General features: G+C 32.5%; 1 long non-coding RNA gene across 1 annotated transcript; it reads left to right on the top strand.

The window, feature by feature from the left end:
* The first annotated feature begins 968 nt into the window (after positions 1 to 968).
* Positions 969 to 3,442, top strand: LOC141592381 (uncharacterized). The gene is made up of 3 exons (XR_012521146.1): positions 969 to 1,183; positions 1,274 to 1,397; positions 3,066 to 3,442. It is a non-coding gene; the product is annotated as an uncharacterized LOC141592381 (long non-coding RNA).
* The last annotated feature ends 15,244 nt before the right edge of the window (positions 3,443 to 18,686 follow it).

Genomic DNA, 18,686 nt, shown 5'->3' with positions numbered 1-18,686 from the left:
TTTATTTACAATTAAATAAAATTACTTTAAAGTTGCATAACTTATAAATTTATCATTAATATATTTTTCTATGACACTTTAAATTGCGATGAAATATGAGACAAATTCACTAATGTCGTTATTAATATTTTACTTAAATCGATTGATTAATTAATTGTTTCTATATCTGTACTTTCTTTTGTTGTTTTTTTTTTTTTTTGAGGAATACTTTCTTTTGTTGTTAGTATTGTTACTTTTATCACATCCGTTATTACTACTGTTACTTTCACTCTCCCGCCGTTTATTGTTACTTTCACTACTGCCGCATTAATATTGATAATTTCACTACTCTCGCTGTTACTTCTATTACTCTCACTACTCACGTTCGCTGCTAATATGTTACTTTGACTATTCAAATGAGTGATTATTATCATATTATTATATCAAATGTTACTACAATTATTTTCACTACTAATAGGATTACTTTTACTATTTAGGCATACAATTTTAAGAGGCTTATATATTTTTATAAATATATTATATATATGCATTAAATCAAATCGAAATAATTATGGAGTATTATATTTTTTTTGGAAATATAGCTTGATTTATTACCTTTTAATAGTTTCCAAAATATAACATTATTTTATTTTACTCCCTCCTAGTCAATCATTTATTCCCCCTTCTGCACAAAAAAATAAGAAAAAGATTTTGGATCACACGAAACACTCTACCTCACATGCAAATAAATTTGGACCACACAAAACTTACCAAAAAAGAAAAGAGGAAAGAAAATTCGACTAGCATGAAAAAGGAAAGAGGGAAGAAATCTATATCTATATATATATATATATATATATATATAGAATTAGGATCTCGTGCGAACTAAAAGTTCGGTGCGAACTTACGAACCAAATAACAACCATTCAGATGGAAACTTAGACGGCCAAGATCCTCTCCTTATCCTCTCAAACCAAACCCCCAAATTCACCTGACTTAGTCTCACTACCACTAACACACCCAATCTCACGCATCACTGACCTGCACCGCTCTCCGACAATGGCCGCTCTCCGACGACGATGACTCTCCGATGGCGGGATCTTTATCTAACTATTTCCCAGAAACCACACATTCGATCGTGTTTCGCTCAAATTCATGACATCAATCCTTCAATTTCGATCAAATTTGGGAGATTCTTCGTCATGTAAGCTTATTATTCGTACTAATTTTCATTGTTTTCGTTAATTACTTCCATCATTTTCTTAATTTCTCCCAAATTTGCCCTAATTTGAAGAATTCCAACCCTAATTTCATTCCTGCCTCATTCCACTCAAAATGGCGTCAACAACTTCGCATTTGCTCGCCTGTCATTCGTCTACTGCGGTTCTTGATATAATGTCTCCAATTTATTCACAAGTGTAAGTTTTCTTACAATTCTACCCCTAATTTTACTGTTTTTTGCTAATTATTTCTTATTTTGTGCGTATTGTAACATTACATTACCAGCGATTTGTTGCGTTCCTCCTTAACAAGCTCATTATCGTCCCCACAGTCTTCGTTGTCTCTATACATAAGCATACACTTTGGTTCTTCTCCATTTATCATGTTTTTTTCTTGTTCTCGATCAATTTTCGCTGACTTGTTTGATAATTTATGTGTTACATGTGAATCATTGGAGTGTTATTGTATTTACGCTGTTTACTAATCGATTGGTATCCGTGGATTAGATAGTAGAAAATATCCTCATTACCAGTTTAAGAATAATGCTAATTACTTGGTTTCTTATGATACTGTCGCTGCATTATTTGGTGTGTCGAAACAGTCAATTACTTTAATTTACTATATACTTGGTGGAAGTGTTGGGCTATGAGTATGTATTTGGAGGTCACCCCAGTTTGAGGGTCGAATCCCAGGTGAACTCTTTTGGATCCGGCTAAGCTAATCTTTCTATGATTCCGTCTGTGTATAATATTTGTGGGTTTGTTGGTGTAGACTCCATGGTAAATTGCGTGGAAGATAATCAAAAGTGAAATAGTGATCTTCACTAGAATAATTGTATCAAGTAGTAGACAACTTTAACCATGTACTGCGTTCTATGGTTCCGTCTAGTGTTTTTTTTTTTAAATGGGGGGTTTTACTTTCTTAATTTTTGAAGGCAAAGCTTCGACTATTCCATGTCTAAATTGGGTATGCTAGATTTTTTATTCATAGCATTTTTTTCAATTAGGGGTTTTAAATTAGTTAGAGCAATTTTTAAATGTTGTATGTTCATTATTGTTATGTTGTCTTACTTAGCTATTATCAGACTTCATCACCATTATTGATTGCCTCTTTTCAATAATATCATGTGTGGAGTTGGATTTCGGGATTTTTTGTTTTCCAACTTGCGTTTTATGTTTTGATGTGATGAATACTGTCTTCCGTAAGTCAATCTGAGGAGCTTAAGGATTAAGGGGGACCAATGATACTTGGATGACACGGTTTCAAAGAGGTCATAATTCGACTAACGAAAAAATGTAGCACCCAGAATGAATTACAACAATGTGAATCTAATAGTGTAGTTGTGAATTGTGATATTTTATTTTGTATAATTTATAAGCGTAAGTTTCAAAATGTGGATTCCTAAGTTGAAACATTCTACTCTTGGTTTCTTCGAGTAACTTATAGTAAACTTCATTTTGATTCTCACTAGATATTGGTCTTCTTCTATTTGGTTCCATAAATTGCAAGATGCATTGCAAGAATATTTGAAAAGGCCAATACATTATAGATGTTGCAGATTATGGATTAGTAATGTAGTGTACAATTTGGATTAAAATTATAGTGTATAGTTGAGCAAAATCGGGTATGTGCCTCCATTTTAAAATCAACTTGTCAAGAATATCAGAACTTTCAGGTTGAATGATTCAGATGGAAGTTTGGATTCAAGACGGATACTTTGCTCTGCCCAAGCTGTATGTGAACCAATGGAGTAGAGTGGATTGTACCTAGAAATGTTTAGGCAGATGGCACAAACTCTAGCTAAGGTGACCTAACAAAGTACCCCGCATGATACAGTGTTTTTACAAATGTTATTGACTGTGCAGGATGACCTGAAGTACCTGTTTAAATTGATCATTGGCTCAATTCTCGGGGCAGCTGTGATTAAGTACGGCAGTGCAGCAATACCAACAATCAACAGACCTGACATTACCGTGGCTCTGTATTATCATTTCAACTCCCATCAGTTATAGTTGTTCTACTTTTAGCCAAAGAAAATCGTAAAGACAAATTCGTATCACGTTAGACATCGTATTATCTTGTAGCCAACAACAGTGGCAGAATATTATCTTGTAGTCGACAACACTGAATTCACCCCAGAGGTTTGTTTGTTTTAACAGTGTAGATCTTACTTCAAACTTTGAGTTCCTATACATCTCCAGAATAGTTGAAAGAAACATTACTAGACACTCGTTTATTGAAATCAATGAAGTCCACCACTGCATATCGGATTTCAGCATCCTATGTATTAGAGTGGTTATTAGCAAAAGTGTAGAGTTAAACATTTAGGCTTTAGGACATGTGCATCAAACAAGGGGTCGAGGTTCTGCATAATTTTGGCAATTAAATTTAATTAATGGGAACAAATATCTAAGGCATTTTTCAAGACTTTTTGTTTATTAGTTTATTACACTGGATGGATAATGTCCCTCGCAAGCTAGATATACTTATTTGGCAAGCTAGATACACTCTTTTATCTTGTTAGATACATAAATTACCTTACTAGATACACATTTATATCATGCTAGATGCACTCATTTAACTAATTAGATACATTCCTTTTACTAGATACATACTCGTAGCTTGCTAGATACACGCCTAATCCAACCCTAAACCCTTTCCCGTCCCGTTTTAAGATACCCGACCCCCTCGTTTAATCCCTTTACCTACTAGGTACATTTCAAAAGAGTCCCGGGTTCATTTTATATCTATAGTAGGTTCAATTATTTGTTTATTTTTGATTAAAACACTCCTAGTTCATTTTATATATATATATATATATATATATATATATATATATATATATAGTAGGTTCAATTATTTGTTTATTTTTGATTAAAACACTCATAGCTCATAAGAAATAAAAAAGTTAGATACACTCATTTACCTTACTGGATACAAGAAGTTAGATACACTCCTTCAATTGCTAGATACGAGTCTTTATCTTGGTAGATACACTCATTTACCTTGCTAGGTACACTCTTTTAACTTGCTAGATACACTTCTTTAAATTGCTAGATACACTCATTTGTCTTGCTAGAGACACTTATTTCCCGTGTTAGATACATTTCTTTATATAGGGTCGGGGTCAGGTGCGAACTAAAGTTCAGTGCGAACCGTACGAACTAACCTAAAACAACACAATTCCAAAAGCCTAAAGTCATCGCCTAAAAAAAAGTCATCCCCTAACTTTCGCTTCAGAAACGTCCTTTTATCAGTCACACATTCAAACACCACGCCTACCATCCCTCTCCCTAATCTACCACCATCACCACCACCATCGGCCGCAACAACCTAGACGACCGCCGAAGTCGTCTATCTCATATGCCAGCGACGCTGAACCCTCCTCTTCGTCACTTTGTTCACCGACGACCTCGTATTGATTTACCGACAATGGTGATGAAGACCACTTTTTGACTCTAAATTTCCCGATTGTATTGCCTGCATAGTTATTTTTGTGAAATTCTACTTCCTTTTTTTGTAGATCTAGAACTTAGAAGAAATTTCGAATAATGGTGACACGGTGGTTTAGTAGTTTCCGGCAGGTCTGTGTCGTGGTCGCGGGATAGTTATATGGGGAAATCAGTGGTTTAGGGGTTTCTGGTGGGTCTGTGTCTTGTGAGATTTGTCGTGCTGCAAATGGCAACTATAAATGTCAGTCTAGATTAAGGATGTTTACTTGAATTGAATAGGAGCCCCACGGTAAAGTGGAACGGAATTGAATAGAAGCCCCACGGTAAAGTGGAATCGACAAGACCAGAAGTCGACCTCCCTGTCCAGAATGATAGCTCTATGAGAAGAAGGAGCGGGAATCCTACATTAAGGATGTTTACTTGAATGGTGCAGGATAGAGAGTTAAATGGTGAAGGTAGAATAAAACAAGGAGAAGAGTATGACTGTATGTGTAGTGTTATCGGTCCATCCCTTCCTTGAAAACGAGTACGAGTACGAGTACATTACATGAGATTAGATTTCAGCTGAGCTAAGCTACTGCAACTGCTAAATGCATTTTACATCACTGCTTTCCTCTTCTCTTTTTGTCCCTCACTTTAATTTAAAGCAACATCTATGTATACGAGTTAAGATTTCAGCGGTTGGGATCACAAGCGCACATTGATAAGAAAATATTAAGAATGCTCATTGATTTCCTAATACGCACAAATGTTCAACCATCATCAAAGAGCACCAGTAGTGTATAAACATACGAATTATCAATGTAACCAGGTACCAAACAGGCAAACATAGGCAAGTCTAGATAATCACCTGTGGAGTATTATTCTGCAACAAACATGCAGGAAATGACGAGAACTGTCATCAGGTGCATTAAAACCTAGAAATCAACAGAAATTGAAGCTTTCGCTCTGACAATAGCTGGTGTACCAAAATTTTGTCCCCTTTATCAAAAATTCCCTCGAAAAATGTAATCCTAAAACATAGCATTCTTCAAGGATGTCTGACCCAACTGTCCAGTGTACTGAATTGCCCAGAATGAGAAATGGTTCTCATCAGGGTTCTTAATGAACGAATTTTCCGAGTGATTCCAGTGATGGAAGGCAAGGGGGCTCTTCAGAGTAAACACAGATTATTCTTTAACAGAGCTATACATTCTGCATAATAGCAGAAACGCATGCAACTAGACAATAAGAAATGGTGTAATGTACACTGCACCCGACGACGTAGTTATTTCATACCACTATAATTCTAGTTCTGCCAGGAGTTTGATCACTGCGCATCGCTGTTAGGCTCAGAAGCATCAGCATATATGGGTGCAGATGATGTGTTTCCACCTGGCAGATAAGACCATATCAACGCTGCACTGCCAAGCGTAATTGCCGACGCAATTGAACCCCACACCCACTTCTGTCTTCTTCTCCTCTTCTGCCTATCATGTCGTGCAACTTCTGCAACCCAGAGAGAGAACAATTGAGCTTGACATTTCAAGAAGATATACAGTAGAGTGACAGACACACAGCAGAAGCCAGTCAAAGAAGTTAGTTATTAAAGTGTATCTAGCAATTTAAATGAGTGTATCTAGCAAGCAAGAGATGTGTATCTAGTAAGATAAGGTAATGTATCTAACTTGCCACATATGTGTATCTAGAAAGATAAGGAAGTGTATCTAGCAATCTAAATTTATAGTATGGGAAGTATATCTAGCTAGCTAGAGTTATGTATCTAGTCAGTTAAAGAAGTATATCTAGCTAGCTAGAGATATGTATCTAGCAATTTAAAGAAATGTATCTAGCAAAAAAGAGGTATGTATCTAAAAATTTAGAAGAGTGTATCTAGCTATCTAGAAGTATGTATCTAGCAATTTAAAGGAATGTATCTAGCAAGTTCGAGGTATGTATCTAAAAAAATTTAAGGAGTCAGATCTACTTTAAATTAAATGTATGTATCTAGCAACTTAAACGAGTGTATGTAACAAGTTAGAGGTATGTATCTAAAAAATTAAAGGATTGTATCTAGTTAGTTAGAGGTATGTATCTAAAAACTTAAATGAATGTATCTAGCTAGCTAAATAGTTACTTAAAAATCCGTTTAAAAATCAATGTTAAAAATCACTGGTTTAAGTCCCAACACAAGGCAGATATCGAATTTTTCTTCTGGTAAAAAATGAGGGAGAAAACACCTGATGAACACTTAAATATGAGCATGTGGTTTGCTGACAGTGTAAACAATTAGCTGGAGTAATGCTGGGTCGCTATAATTCCATCCAAACTGTACTAACTCACATACTCGTGTTTATCTTTGCTTTTGTACGTGATTTTTTCGTACAAACCCCTTTCTGGGGACCAGATTCCATCATGCTCCACTCTTTAAACCATTGTCATCTAGAACAGACAGCAAGTATCGAAGCACGGGCCTAGTAAAGCGTTTAAAATAGCCACTGTGGAGTATTGTTTAACGTTTTAGGTCAAGATTGCGATATATCGTGTTGATGTACAACACAAACAGTGAAGTTTTGAACTGATATTTTCTATGTTTCTATTTTTTTGTTATTCTCTACTGCCTCAACATACATCTAATCTTTAATACGGTAGGATCGTAATCAACATAATTAACATAATCTTTAATACGGTAAATTGTGCAACAATATTAATCCGTGGTCCGGAATGCAATGGGAGTTTGGATATGATCTCTACAAGCAACTTGAGGGAAGCATGAGAATGGAAGAAAATAGCTTCATAAGTTTGAAGTGATATTTGCTCGGAAAGACTATAAATTCAACAATAACATGGAATAAAATCTTTAAACTGTATGAAAGGATTGAACAAGTCTAAATCTGCCTGAAAGACCTTTCATAATTTATAGTACAATGTAAAATGGGAAACATAGTTGGAGGGAGTTTAATTGTAGAGGTCGTCTTCATCAGCAGCACCAGCAGAGGCGACAAATGCATCAGTTGTGGAGGGAGTAGTTATGCTTGTATTGAAATGGAACTCAGAGCCAAAGCCTCGAGACTGCTGCAATGTCTGAGCAAATGCCTGGTATTTGCGGATATCGGCATCGCTCACACCCCTTCGAGCGTACTTAATTGACTCTTAATGTGGTAGGACATGAAATGTTGAAATGCGCATTGCAGGAGCCAGAAGGGTGCACTCAAAATTCATTTGAATCATACTTTAATAGCTACTCATGTTATTCATGTGGTAGGACATGCAAGTGATAGCAAATATAGTCTCCAATCAATCTATAGACGCTGAACACGAGAACATTCAGAGGGTTATATATTTTATTCAAAAACTTTTGCATTCCTCCATGCCCAGATTGCCCAAATAGTAGCGAGAAATTTGCGTTTCTGGTCACCGTCTAACCTTTGCAGCAGCCAATCAATAGTCTCAGCACAGCTGTCCATGGGAGCTTCATTAATAACACTCAGAAAATCGGTGTTATGCCACACTCCCCTAGTTTCATTATAATGGAAGAAAATGTGGAGACTCGTTTCCTCTGCATCGCTACAAAGCCCACAGATTGGATCGTCACAACAATGACGAGTGACAAGCCGAGAATATCAGCGCAAGCTCTCCCGATAAAATGGGCCAGTTTTGGTGGGATTTTCATCCTCCAAATGGTCTGCCAAATTTCGCTCTCTCCTCCGCCAACACGTATAGCAGCTGATCCCCAATATCCACCCATACCCAGTCTATAAGCGGATCGAACAGAAAACACACCATTGAACATCACCACGTTACAGTAGCGATAATCGTCATGAAATTATAATATCGTAGTAGAGGTGTGGACGTGTGGTGACTAGTCAGATACACAAATTAGTACACCCAGATACACAATCAATTTGTGTATCTTTAGCACTATATTCGTGTACCTGGGGTAGTATTGTGTGTATCCAGAAACTACCAGCCACCCCTTGGACCTCCACTACTCACTACTCACCTGGCCGTCATCCACTATCATCCCCACGGGAACCACCACACTCTCGGCCTCTCACCCGATGACTACCACCACGACTCATTCTTTGCGGAACCTTCGAGCATCCGAAATACATCAACTGCTGCCAAGTGCCACTTGACCCACGACCAATATCACCACCGTCGCCACAATAACCACAACAATTACACCCCTACTACCACTACTCACCCCACCTCTATACATCACCACCATTGTCAGCGGCGGCCGACCAGGCCATCTCCGGCAACTTTTTCGACAATGAACTCAGATCCGCAAAACCGTACACACTTCCAGCCCAGCACCATCGCAACTTCATCCCCACGACTACCACATAACCACCACCTAACAACATCCTCTCGCCACTACATCCCCAATCTCCGTCAAATATCACGCACCGCCTTAAATTTCATTCAAATTAGCCTCGCACCACCAGTGGATTGGTCACGCGCCTCAACCACTATACATCTCGTTTATTTTAAAAAAAAAAGTTGTGGTCTAAATCATAGAGCTATGAAAATTTTAAAAGAAATTAAAATAACTAACCAAATTAATGACATTTTTGTACGATTTTGAGCTAAATAGATCCAATTTTGACCAAACTTCAGTTTAATTGTGGTTGTGTAGCGATAAACAGGTCGACGACGGTGGAGTAGCAGTTATTGGAAGCAAGATGATGACGGAGCTCCGACAACGGTGAAGACATGCGGTGATAGTGGTGGATAAAGCTGAGGGAGGTTAGAGGTTTGGGAATTCGTTTGAAGGAAGAGGAGAAGTGACGAGGAGTTTAATTTAAACTTGTGATTAATTTGATCCAAGGGCTGAAAATAGTTCGTAAGTTCGCACCGAACTTTAGGTTCGCACAGGATCCTATTTATATATATATATATATATATCTATATTAATAAAGGAAGCTTTTTTCGAGCGATTACAGAGAGTCCAATTATTTCAAAACACGTTTTTTTATTTTTATTAATTATTTCACTTAAAGATAATTCTACTTAGCAAATAAAATAAAATAAAATATATTGTAACAAAAAGATTGAATTTTGTATTTGTTCATAGTATACGACTCTTACCTATTAAACTCTTATTCAAAATTGATCTTTAAAGTATTATTAAATACACTATGAGAGTCTTACGACTCTTTACCTATTTTTGTTGAAATATGATAATCTACCTTATAAAAGCCTTGTTATTATACGTCCCCTCTCCCGACTTAATGTATATTGTAGATTGTAGTTTTAGATTTTAGATTTAAATAGCTTGATCTTTGAATCATTATGTTCTATTTATGAGATTTGATTTTTTTTTTCCAGGAACTAATGATACATCCGAGTTCGTGACTATACTCGAACATATTATTCATTGAATTGATAAGCATCAATTTGAGGTGAGAATTACTATATCTATTTGAACAACCAATCTACATATAACAAATCGGATTTACTATTTATAGCCACCATGTTAAGTAATGTGAATGAATGTTGTGATTAGAGGAGGAATGCATGAACAGGATAAATTCATATAGGAAGTGTGTTTCATAACGAAGTTAATACGGAGTATTTCATTATCTTATGCTGGCAGAATATGAAATTGAAGAAAACGCTTTAGATATTGTCATTAAACCTCTTCTATGCTTTTTGAAAACATATGATGACAAACACCTTTTTGAAAATACTCTCGACCAATCTGATAATATATAAAGTGTATATAATTGAACGTGCATATCTCAAACCAAAAGAAGTCCTTGCTACAATGGAAACATGAGTACGTTAGACTTCTTATTTGTTTGTAGGTATAAATATCCCTTAAAAATTGCAACTCAACGTGATTTTTATTTTCATTCTTTGCTTTTGTATTTTATTCCCTTTACTAGCCAAATAACATATGTGATCATATAGTTTTTTTATCCCGTTATGCGTGATCATCACTGTTGTAAAAATTTTGTAATTTGAATGCATTATTTTTTTGTTAGGACGTTCACTTTTATTTTGTTTTTTTTGCGGGAATTAAGTATTGTTACATCGAGATTATATGGCGGTCGACCTAGAAACTTCTCTCAATGTGATCAAGTACAATTAGGGTAATACATATTGCTTTTGTTCTATTCCTATTACTTGAACCGTCTTAAGCGTATACCCATCTTATGTGCATGGTTTTATTATACAATGAGATCTAACTTTGTATTGTACGAGTTTAATAATTGCAACAATTGCAACATCAACATTAAAATTAGTTTTTTTTATTAGAGATAGATAAATTTTCAATTATTTCCTTCTGACCTTTTTTTTTTAAATGAAAGTTCAGCTTTTAACAAAATATAATGATGGATAATTTATGTAAATATTGAGGGTGGTGCAAAAAGTGATTACTAACAAATAGCAGTATCTCATCTTCAGAAACGTTAAGCTACTCAAATTGACAACTTACATTGAAGCGCTTAAAGATAGAAGTGGTGGTTTAGTGTGCACACAATTGTCATTTACAAATTAATAATTCGGGTCTCATAAATTAGATAAGAAAATGTGACGTGAAACTTATGAATTTGATTGGAAACAAAATTAGACAAGACAAGAAGTCTATCTTACATTGTTAATGGTGTAAATTTGCCGGTATTATGAGATAAGATCTTCATCTTATATTCTTATTTGAATTGGAATTGGTGTTATATGATGACAAACACCTTTTGCAAATTAAAATAATTATTAGACTATGATAATAGTCCAACATTATCTAAGTGAAAGATAAACGGATGACTCTCCCCGATTCACACCAAAGATAATATTCACTTTTTGTTTGTCAAACTTCACAAACATTGACCACAAAATTCCGTTAAAAATATGAAACTTTGAAAGACGAAAATTATATATATAGTTTTGGTATGAAAAAGCCTTTCATAAAATTTTTATTATTTTTTAAAAAAGTCGCGTATTTGTGAAGAAAAATACGGCAAAGTACCGTTTCGAAGACCACCCAAAAGCCGGTGTTACCTTAAATGTGGATCGGAGGGAGTAATACATAATCATACTAATATTATACGGAGAAAAATTGATATAATGTAAAGACAACATGAAAAAGAAAAAGGTAATATTATTTAAATATTAAATAGGCAGTTAAATATTTAACCAACCGTCTTACATTATTAATTATAATGTGATAAATCATACGAGACGTTATAAATGAAAAAAATGGATGAAACAAAAAAAACTCTACCTATTATGTCACAAATTTCATGAAATTGCAAAAGTTAGCAACTCAACAACAGAAAAATAACACATTGCACGACCTTAATTACTTGAGAGAGACTCTAAAACTAATTTGTCGTTCTACTACGGGCCCTGTATTGAAATACACAACCGTCAATCCATGAAATTTTTTTGGGGGTTAGGCCCTATTCTTTTAAACTTATTTTTAGCTCACTTTAATTTAGTTTAGCTTTATTTAATTTTTAGCTCCATTTAGTTCAGTTCAATTCAATTCAGTTAAGCTTATTAGTTTCATTCAATTCACTTAAGTTTAGTTTAGTTCAGCTCTAAAAGGCCAAAAAGAAAAGGGCCTTAATGCCACTCCTTTAAGTTTAGTTCAGTCATTATAAGTTTAATTAGTTGAGAAAAGTTAAGCTCTAATAAGTTTAATTCAAAAAAATACTTAAGTTGTTATAAGTTTAGTTCAACTCCTATAACTTCAGTTAAGAAAAGTTATGCTTAATTTATACCCATTTTTATATAAGTTAAACTCTTATACGTTCAATTCAGCTCCTATAAGTTCAGCTCAGAAAACTTAAGCTCTTTTGAGTTCAATTCAGCTTCTATATGTTCAGTTCAACAAAATTAAAAAAGAACAGAGCCTTAGAGTATTGTTACATCATAATCATAGGATATTACAAATAGGCCCGGGCATCGCCCGGGCATTAAATCTAGTCTATATTATTAAAGGAAGCTTTTTTCGAGCGTTTATAGAGTCTCCAACATTGCCGAAACACCTAAATAATTTTTAAAGTAATTTTTATCTATTAAATTCCATTTTGTTATCAAACACCGATAGAGTTTCATTGTTAGGATTCTTATCAAATAATATAATTAATTAATACTCCGAAATACTATAATGAGTTTTATACCGCTTCAACGACTTCAACATGTATTTAACATATATATTATATATATATATATATATATATATATATATATATATATATATATATATATATATATATAATCCCCTAGGTCCCCATAAATCAGACGTACAAAAAAAATTAACTTTATAACCACCATATACCTCTTTAGTTTTTGGTTTATTTTCTTTGATTTGATTTAGAATGAAAGTTGTGATATTATTGATTGTGTATTATTTGTGTAACCTAAGTGATTGTTTGCTTATTGCCTTATGATTATGTTGTCTCATATCTTTATTGTATAGTTTATCTAAAGTACTAATTGGTAATTTGTTTGTAATTTCAGGTACAATGAGCTTTGATATGAGATTGAGTGTATAGCTGATCGGTTATTTCAAGCACAAAAAAAAAAAGTTAAGGGTGTAATGAACTATAGTTTTGATATATTTCTGCTGGAAAAGGTAATTTTCAATTAACCCATATCGTTTTATAATTTTTAGTGTTATTGGAGCTAATTTTGAGTATATATGAATCATATTATATTTCATTCAGTCTGTTTTTATTATCATATTTTCAATTTGATAATTAAGAGTATTTATTTTATATTGAAAATTGATGTGTAAAAATCCTTGACCAACCAACGTAACGAAGTCCCACCGCTCCCTCCTCACATTCTCCAAACAATGAATTTATGTTATGATTCAACTTTTTTTTTTTTTTGGGCGTAATTTACTTCCAATTGTTTTGTTTTCCGGCCCTTTAACAATTCTATAATTTGGTGAATGTAGTAGGTACTCCGTGTATTTTAATTTCATAAATGATAGGTTCAACTACTGTTCAAGTGTTCAATATTATCCTCGAGTATATGCCTACGTTCACGTCTATATGTAGCCTTTTGAAACCGATATTGCGAGTACATGGGAGCAAAATTTTGTTGTTTTCATACAGGTTTTCATGTTCATGGTTGAGTAGGAATGTAGGATGATTTATGATTTTTATGGTTGGTTTTTACTTTCTCTTTGTTGTCTATTATTTTTTGAATCTAACATGTTTTTATACTACTGTTCGTTTAGGTCTTATTGTGTATGGTTTATGCGTAAAATCAAGGCATACGAGAAGAGTTGGTCATCATCTTATCTAATACGAAGTACATATTATTATTAACACAAAGCAAACACCTTTTCCCTTTGTTTGAAAAAACATTCTCTCATAATATAAACGGTAAGTTTTTTGAGAGACCGTCTTCTAAGCATAGTACACCCTCTGTCTCCAATCATTTGTTTACCTTGAGTAGATTGTTAAATTTAGCTATGATAGTTACATATAATTACATACACTCTTAAAATCGTATTATATGATACTTATCTTATGAGCACTCAGAACAACTGATAAAAGGTTATTTTAGCGTACTAAACCGCACTAAGTGACAACGTGAGTATTATCTTGCACGATTTCACGGTTTTTGCAAACATATAGGAGTTCGACTAACAACAACAAACAAACACAAGTCTTGCAGTTACATTATACTTCCATATACTGCTGTTTTGTATATCACGGATTGCATTTTTACCCTTTGATGAATATATGTGGTGACTTAATAATCTTATAGGTCCTTAGTCCTATTATATAAAAGAAATTCAATTAATTAGATTAGTAATAATGATAATCTACATAATTGTGCTCTTCTATATATAAGACATAGAATTCATCACTTTTTGAATTAATGGGATAATATGTTAGTTCGATTGTCAGGTTATACGGGTTAAGTGGAAGATTTGCTTAAATATAAAGAGGAGAGTTGAAATGATTGATTTTTTTTTTTTTAGTTTTTCGGATTGAGAAGATAATGATCGATTTAAAACTGGCATAAACACGAAACTGGCACGATCTGCAAGGTAATGATCATTCTCTTAGTCAGACTTACAATTTTATAAGTCCTATCCCAAGTGAAACAGTTAGACGGTCCTATTATATATAAAAATATAAGACATACGGAGTAGAATTTATCCCAATTGATCATCTTATAGGTCCTAGACTCCTATCCCAAGTGAAACAGTTATACTGTCCTATTGTCCAAAAAAAATTCATTTAATTATATTAGTAATAATGATAATGATTTTTTTTTTAATCAAAATACTCTTATAGGTTATTCTCCCGTGAGGTAGTCTTATATAAGTTGTGCCAAACGGATTTGTTAACACAAATGTTATAATTCACTTAAACGAAGATGTAGTTCTTAAAATAATCTTTTTTAAAATTTTCTTATGTAAAGTCGCTTATACGGTAATTTGTTTACACTTACCCACTAGGCCACTAACAACCAATTTAACTTCATGTTTCACGTGATGACTACAAGAGTAAAAATATACAATTAACCTTCAATATGAATAGAACACGACTCAAACATATTTTGCTATTTTTTTTTTTTTGAAGAAATACAAGCCAAATTGAAGAAATACATATTTTGTTTTAGACGAGAGGAAAGTAGCTAGCTAAGTGAAAACTAATTAACAAGAAGTAAGCTAAGAAAAACCTTAAAAAAACATGTAACATTGTTTTCATATAAGACTGTTCTTTTTTCCGTAGTTGCGACATAGTGAAATGCTAATTTAGTTAATATACAACAATCTGTTATCATATTACGATTATTAAGTTAAAGCGGTATTGTTTGAAAACATTTTTTTGTTACTATATTATATACGACAGAGCACTACAAACAAGCCCGTGCATCGCACGGGCATTAAATCTAGTATATATATAAAAGAGAGTTTTTTCGAGCGATCTGAGAGCGTCCACATCATCAAAAATCAATTTAGGAAAGTATAATTTTTGATGTAAAAAAATAAAGTGGAAAATCTTTTAATTATTATAATATGTATATTTCCTAAATTATATTCAAGTGATATTTCCAATTTTTATATCAAACTTTTACATTTCATTTGACAAAAAAATATCGTTAAAAAAATTATGAAAATAATATAATTAGCTTTGTGTTAAAAAATGCTATCATTAGAGTATAAATTTCATATTATTTGCACATGTTAATGATGGTGTACTTCTTAATACGTAAAATTGTATAATTTTTTAGTATGTTTTGTCCCACATTGGAAAATAAATAGGTGTGGTGAATATACTACATATAAATAGTAGAATTGTCCCACATCGAAAGATTAGTATAAGGTGATGTGATCCTATGATTATAAATAGGATGCATATTTGGAACTTATGTATCCACCAAAATTTTTTGAGGCTCATAAATATTGTTTTAAAGAGCTCTTAAGATTTTCTATCGTTATCTACGATATGATATAAAAATAAAGTGGAAATCGTTGGGAATTACTCGGGAAAGAGTTAAGAATATGAACAAGAAAATCAAAAAATAACTAAAGGTTGAACAAGAAAATCAAAAAATAGAAAGTTTTACTAATGGTAGTCTCCTGACACAATATAAAACTAAAGATTTTACTAATGGTTGTCTTCTGAATGCAGTAATAGAGCTTTAATGAGTCGTTATATGCACGATGTAGAGATCCATATCTAATGATCGAGACTAAGTGGTTTTTACCTTCAAAGAAAAATAATATGTATACAATAGTGGTTTTTTAAGAAGAGACATGTATTTCTTGGTATGTTATATCTTTCACATTGAAAAATAATGTAGGCATTATGAACATACTACGTCTAAATAATTAAATTATGTATCTCACATTGAAATAATAGTATACGGTAGGGTGATTCTATAAATATAAATAGGAGGCATCCTTGAAACTTAGGTATTAATCCAAAAAATTTTTGATATAAAAGATATAAACTTTTTAGTATGTTATATGTCTCACATTGAAAAATAATGTAGGTGTTGTGAATATATTATGTATAAATAATAGAAATGTCTCATATATATATATATATACATTTTCTATATTATATTAAAGTGATGTTTATTATTTTGATATAAAAACTTTATATTTCATTTGAAAAAAAATATCGTATGAAAATTATATAATTAGATTGTGACAAAAAAATGCTATCATTAGAGTGTATATTGTATTGTATTGTATTTTCTCATCATTAAATCGGGTTGATCTCAAAGTAGGTACAAAAAAAATGGTGTACTTAGTAGTTAGTATGTTATTTGTCCTACATTGAAAAGTAACGTAAGTGTGGTGAATATACTATGTATAAATATTAAAATTGTCCCACATCGGAAGATTACCGTAAGGCATGGTGATCTTATGATTATAAATAGAAGTCATAACCCAAAATCTTTTGATTCCCTTAAGTATTGTCAGAGATAACTCTTAAAAGAGTTTATATTACTCTTTCTACAATAATGATTTCTAACCTAAGTTAATGTTTGGAAAATCTTTTAGTTATTATAATATATACTATGTATTTCTTATTTTATATTCAAGTGATGTTTCTAATTTTCATATAAAAACTTTTAAATTTCATTTGACAAAATAATGTCGGTAAAAAAATTATGAAAATAATATTATTAGATTCATGGTAAGAAATGCTATCATTGGAGTATATATAGATTTCATATAATTTGCACATATTAAAGATGGTCTATTTCATAGTATGTTATATCTCCCACATTGAAAAATAATATAGGTGTGATACATATACTACATATAAAAAATAAAATTTTTCCACATCAAAATATAGCATAAGGTGGGTGATTCTATGAGCATCCTTGGAACTTAGGCATCAACCCAAAATCTTTTGAGTCGCTTAAGTATTGTCTTGGAGAGCTCTTAAAAGTTTATATCATTATATTTTCTACCTATAGAATTTATATGTCCCATATTGAAAAATAATGTAGGCGTGGTAAATCCGTAAATATACAATTTTTAAATAATATAATTAAAATTGTGTTAAAAAATATTCTATCATTAGAGTATAGGTTCTTATCATTTGCACATATTTTAATTATGATAAAAAAATAGAAAACAAACGTCAATGGTAGCATGTGAAATTTTCAATATTATAATGATATAGTTAATTAAATTTGCATTTAAAAGAGAGATATCCGTACCAATAAAACAATAAAGGGGGTATTATTTTTTAATTGTTATTTTATTGCCACGCCATCAAACTTAACGTCCATTTAACAGCCTTTACATTAGAGGGTACCATAGGCAAAAAAATGGAACCTCAAGGGTACCATGGGCAGAATTTTAAAAGTAGGGGTAACATGGAAAATCTAACAAAACTAAGGGGTACTACGGGAAATTTCCGTATCTCAATTATTTTAATTTTTTTTTTGAAGAAAAACAACGTACAAATATTAATGGAGAGTACTTGATCATATTATTAAATTTAAATATAACTATTAGATATAATGAGTAGCAATTGTTGTATTCGGTATTCGAGATCTGGTTGGATGTCGAACTAAGTGCAAAAAAGATGGTGTAATTCTGAGTATGTTATTTGTCCCACATTGAAAAATAATGCAGGTTTGATAAATATATATTACGTATAAATATTAGAATTGTCCCACATCAGAAAAAAAATCCAATTTTTGTGAATATATTACTTATAAATAGTAGAATTGTCCCACATCAAAAGATTAATATAAGGTAGGTGATTATATAATTATAAATAAGAGTTAACCCACGTATATATTAATCTTTTTTTTTAAAGAGATATTTTAATAATATGTAAATAAATCATTAGACATATAATGTAAACATTTAACGCTTATAACGGGTTTTTTTTGCATTATAAATAAGTTAATTACCCCGTTGCAACGCACGGGCATTCAAACTAGTGATTAACTAAAAGGGAATATTTGTGTATGTTCCTTATACTAATTAATACTATAAGGGATTTGCTAAATCCAACACAAGTTTTTACTACATCCAACACATATTTCCGTCTTATTCCGACTCTATCCCTCTCACTTTCCCACACAATAGAGAGC

Source organism: Silene latifolia, chromosome 7 (genome assembly GCF_048544455.1).
Source record: "Silene latifolia isolate original U9 population chromosome 7, ASM4854445v1, whole genome shotgun sequence".
Classification (NCBI taxonomy): domain Eukaryota; kingdom Viridiplantae; phylum Streptophyta; class Magnoliopsida; order Caryophyllales; family Caryophyllaceae; genus Silene; species Silene latifolia.
The sequence above is the reverse complement of the archived record's forward strand: the minus strand, read 5'-3'. Positions and strand labels throughout refer to the sequence as shown.